Source organism: Triticum aestivum, chromosome 1D (assembly GCF_018294505.1).
Source record: "Triticum aestivum cultivar Chinese Spring chromosome 1D, IWGSC CS RefSeq v2.1, whole genome shotgun sequence".
NCBI classification, from domain to species: domain Eukaryota; kingdom Viridiplantae; phylum Streptophyta; class Magnoliopsida; order Poales; family Poaceae; genus Triticum; species Triticum aestivum.
This window is the reverse complement of record NC_057796.1, coordinates 445,434,558-445,439,744: the sequence shown is the minus strand read 5'-3', so window position 1 is coordinate 445,439,744 and position 5,187 is coordinate 445,434,558. Positions and strand designations below refer to the sequence as shown.

The following is a 5,187-nucleotide window of genomic DNA, read 5'->3' as shown; positions in this document are numbered from 1 at the left end:
TCCTGCAAGAGAACATTCCTTAGATTTTTCTTGAGTACTCATTTTTCTTGTACTACTTTCAATGTTGATAATTTTAGAAGGTCACCGTGTTTTACGGGAATGACCAGCCCGTGCAGTACGTTCACGGCATGATGACTGGTCAGCAATATTGAAAAAATGCAACAGTTGCGTGGTGTTTGGGGAAGACTGGAAATCCCATGCAACATATATAAATCCTTTCCGTCTTCCTTCCAAGCTCGGCCACCCAATCGCACAGTGTCTTCCCCGCAGAAAAAACAGGTGCCAGCGGCGGTAGCAGGCAGCCGGGCTCCAGAGAGGCAGATGGGCACCACCGCTGCCGGCATGGCCGCGTCCGTGGACGAGGAGGCGTGCATGTACGCGTTTCAGCTGGTGTCATCGTCCATCCTGCCGATGACGCTCAAGAGCGTCATCGAGCTGGGCCTGCTCGAGATCCTGGTGGCTGGCTCCGTCGGCGGCAAGGCGATGTCCCCGGCCGAGGTAGCAGCGAAGCTGCCGTCCACGGCCAATCCGGGCGCGCCGGACATGGTGGACCGCATGCTGCGGCTGCTGGCCTCGTACGACGTCGTGTCGTGCGTGGTGGTGGAGGAGGACGGTGGCGGGCTGGCGGCCGCCTCGGTCGCCGCTACAGCCCGGCGCCGGTGTGCAAGTGGCTCACCCCCGACGAGGACGGCGTCTCCGTCGCCGCGCTCGCCCTCATGAACCAGGACAAGGTCGTCATGGAGAGCTGGTGAGTAAAATAGATAGATCCTGCATTTTCCGTCGCTGACATGTACGTTGGCCTATGCATGCATCCCTTCCAAATTCGTACTCCCTCCGTCCGGAAATACTTGTCGGAGGAATGGATGTATCTAGACGTACTTTAGTTCTAGATACATCCATTTTTATGCATTTCTCCGACAAGTATTTCCGGACGGAGGGAGTACAATTTTTACAAAATTAATAGCTATGCGTTTAAAAAATGTTTTTCTAAGTCGTTTTTGATCGGGGGTGCACAAAAACCATACTCAGTGACAAATTAGCATGACAACAAATACAAAAGCTGCTCAAGTTCAATACACAACACAATCAGGTAGCTTGTTAATAAAGAAAATGCAACACACCAACTAAACTAGCTTGCAACTTCAACATTAGAGAAACCTCACGTTGCAATGCAAAATTAGTAAGAATTGGATAAAAAGCCATGATGAGATGTGTGCCTTACGTCGGGATTGTGGATGTAGAAGGGATGAGGCCATGTATGTACAAGAACTGTGCTACTCCTCGCCCACCGTTTGGCCCTCTACCGCAGCTCCTCGTGCGGCCACTGGCCCTCGGCTGCAAATCCATCGCGCGCCGCCACAGCATCCCGTGCTCTGCTGCAATCCCCTAGCACACTGCTGCCGCTGCAATCCCCTCGCGCACCGTTGCCCAAGAAGCCGGAGACGACGGTGGCGGGTGCCCCGACAGGAACACAAATGTGCCCTGGTTTGAGCATGTCGCCGACGATGACGAGCGCGGTCGCCTCCTTCTCCTGCTCAGCTGCAAATCCGTCATGGGCCGCGATGGCATCCGGTCCCGTGCTCTGCTGCATGTTGGTGCCGCCTCTCGCGGCGCCGCTCTTTTTCTACCTCTTGCCTCACACAAGGAGAAACTCCACACACACATACGCACACATGCATCAAGAAAAAACACACAAGCTTTGCTAAGAGGCTCCTTTGGTGATCATACGATGGCTACATTGTTTTTTCAGCCCCCTCGGCCTCCTTCTCATTACTTAATGTGCATATATATACAAAGGACTCACACGCACTAGCCAACCATCACGTCCGGCCATCACGCACGCCCTAAACGGCCGCCACACTCAGGCCACTACTCCAACTACCTACATGCATGCATGCCCACACCCAGCGCGTGGCCAGCATCCTCCTAACGGCCAGCCACAGGACCTGGATGCCACGCAAAGCACACACACGTAACTAGGTACTAACAAACTAACAGACTCAGCTGATCCTACGCCACAGCTCCAAGCCTCCAACTGGTTCATCCATCGCTCAAGCCCCTTGCGCGTCCGGTCGTTTCTCACGACTATGCTGCTTCGCACAGCACCGCGGCTTCACACCGCCACGCTTCCGCTGTGTCCCGCACGTCCCGCGCGCATCCGATGCGTCCGACCGCACCAGTGCGTCCCGCACACACTGCTTCGCACAGCACCGTGGCTTCACACCGCCACGCTTCCGCTGCGTCCCGCACGTCCCGCGCGCATCCGACGCGCCCGACCGTACCAGTGCGTCCCGCACGTCCCGCGCACACCTGATGCGCCCGACCAGCCCGACCGCATCAGGCGCCGTGGCTTATTCCAACACTGCATTCCCGTCGCACGCAGCCTCCTGAGACGCCAAAGAGGAAGGCGGCGTGTGCCCGACAGGAGCATGAATGTGCCCTGGTTTAAGCACGTCACCGGCGATGACGAGCGCAGTCGCCTCCTCCTCCTGCGCGAGCTCCCTGCGGAAACAACCCAATAAGATGGCGGTGGAACCACCGCGACGACCACCACTGCGGCCGCGCAACTGTCGCCTCCCTCCGCGCTTGCCAGCTCAAGCAACCAGCCGCGATCGCCGGGGAGGAGATGCGTGTCCACGTGCACCTCGGGCTCGAGTTCCCCGCTGGAGCCACCCCAAGAGGCTGGCGGTGGAGTGCCACCTTGACGACCTCCGCTGGAGCCGCGCCATGGTCGCCTCTCGCCACGCGCGAGCCACCTCTACCGCGGTTGCCGGCGAGGAGGAGAAGGAGGAGAGTGGAAGGCGACGGACTGAAATGTGGCTGAGAGGATAAGGTCGTAGGAAAGGAGCTCGAGTGAACGATTGCTTCGGCTGATGTGCCGACGCTCCATCGCTTCGGCATCCTACGGTCAGTGCGTCGTTCCCTGAATCACAAATAAATGACTTCTGCCAATTAGCATTTCCCAAAAGAAATCATTTTTTTAACACTGCCAAAAGTAATCCTGATATAACAGATAGGGAAACTGGGCGGGCGCCCGCCAATTATCAAACCCAGATTTCATCAGCTCATCACTTAAATAGCTTTTGACAATTACTTCGGCTCACACCAAAGCAAGAACTGGCCGTAGGATGACTTTTCTTGTCTGGCTCCCTATCTACCATACGTGCACGAACAAAGCAAAAACAATAAATATTCAGCACCATTTGGTTGGCCACATGGCCACACCGATAAAAAAATTGCAAGTGTTAAAAAGATAATGGTGGTCCAAATCATACCTAAGCAAAATGGATATTGGTGTTGAAGTTCCAATATGGCAGTATTTCCATGTGAGTTGGTATTAACTAGGCTCACGAACGCTTGGTCGCGCTATTCTTCAATCGATTGTCTTTTTTCTCTCTAGTAGGTTATTGCGGATGGCTGTTACGCTTTGGTTTTATCTGTATTGACTTGGGTTTTAAACTTCAATTATGTTTTCAATATTTTTTTCCGTTTGTATATTGTGTCGGGGCTGCTGAAAATGTATTTGTTTTGGAATGATAGTGGAGTTGTTCGGTGAGTGGTTGTGGTGTCCATACACATTTCGGCCACGCTATGAGCTGGTGGTCGTTGTGCGAGCTCATTGAGACCTTCTATTCCACACCGAAACCATGAAATTGCTGCAATAAGTTCACATGGGCTGGGCCATGAAGCTCCTGCTCGCTCGGCTCCTTGTGCCACTCGCTCGCTCAACAGTTTTTCCGCTTGCTCCATTGGTATATTATAAAAAGCAGGCTATAGTTTATATTGAAAAAAGTTCACTAAATCAGAAGGTGTTCACGTACTTTAAAAATCTTGTATATCTAAAAGTATTGCAAATTAAGAAAACCATGATTTTGTAAAAACATTCGGGAATTTAAAAATATTTGTGGATTCAAAAAATATTCACCAATTTGAAATACATTTCGCAAATTTGAAAAATGTTCATAAACTTGAAAAATGTTAGTGAACTTCAAGAAATATTTACAAATTTTTAAAATGTTTGACAATTTTTAAAAAAATTTAGGGATTTTAAAAACATTCACAAATCCTAATAAATGTTACGAATTAAAATGTGAAAAATAAAAATAAAATAGAAGAAAACCCAGAAAAGGAAAATTAATAAAGAGGAAAAACACACAGGGACCTCAACCAAGGCATACACCATTATAGGTGGCCCTGATGACCCCCACAACCCTCAATGCACGAGAAGATTCAGATCTAGGGAGCTTATATCTCGCTCCCTTGAACTAAAACTACGTCAAGGATTATAGAACAAATGGATTATTAGATATAGATATATCTTTCATACAATGTATTCCTAGAATATTAACATAAAGGATATGTTGATAAATAAAACTGCAGGTATTACCTGAAGGAATCTGTTCTTAATGGTGGAACCCCATTCAATAAGGCACATGGGATGTCTGCGTTTGAATACCTAGCCAAGGACACACGCTTCAACCGTGTGTTCAATGAGGGCATGAAGAGTCATTCAATCATCATCACGAGGAAGCTTCTCGAGTTCTACAATGGCTTTGATAGAGTCGGCACCCTCATTGATATCGGCGGCGGTATCGGCACCACACTCCACGCCATCACCACCAAGTACCCGAGCATCAGGGGGATCAACTTTGACCTCCCCCATGTTGCCTCCGAGGCACCGCCATTCCCCCGGGTGACGCACGTGGGGGGCGACATGTTTCAGAAGGTTCCCTCAGGCGACATGATCCTTATGAAGTGGATCCTTCATGACTGGAGTGATGAGCATTGTATCACATTGCTCAAGAACTGCTACGATGCGCTACCAGCACATGGTAAGGTGGTGGTTATAGAGTGCATCCTACCGGAGAAGGAGAACCCAAATGCCACGCCTAGGGCATTGTTCCATGTTGACATGATCATGCTCGCTCAAAACCCTGGCGGCAAGGAGAGATACGAGAGGGAATTCAGGAAGCTTGCTATGGGTGCGGGGTTCACTGACATCAACACCACCTACATCTATGCTGAAGCCTGGGCAATTGAGTTGACCAAGTAGATACACATTCATATGAGATATACTAGCTTTCCTGCTCTGGATCATTCTGATGTCTAATGGTTGTACATTCATTAGTAATAATAATGCTACTAGTAAAGTGGCTCATGCGTTGCTACAAACCTAATAATAGTACA

General features: G+C 50.2%; 1 pseudogene; it reads left to right on the top strand.

The window, feature by feature from the left end:
* The first annotated feature begins 321 nt into the window (after positions 1 to 321).
* Positions 322 to 5,187, top strand: part of LOC123182781 (flavone O-methyltransferase 1-like) — a 5,222-nt pseudogene continuing 356 nt past the window's right edge.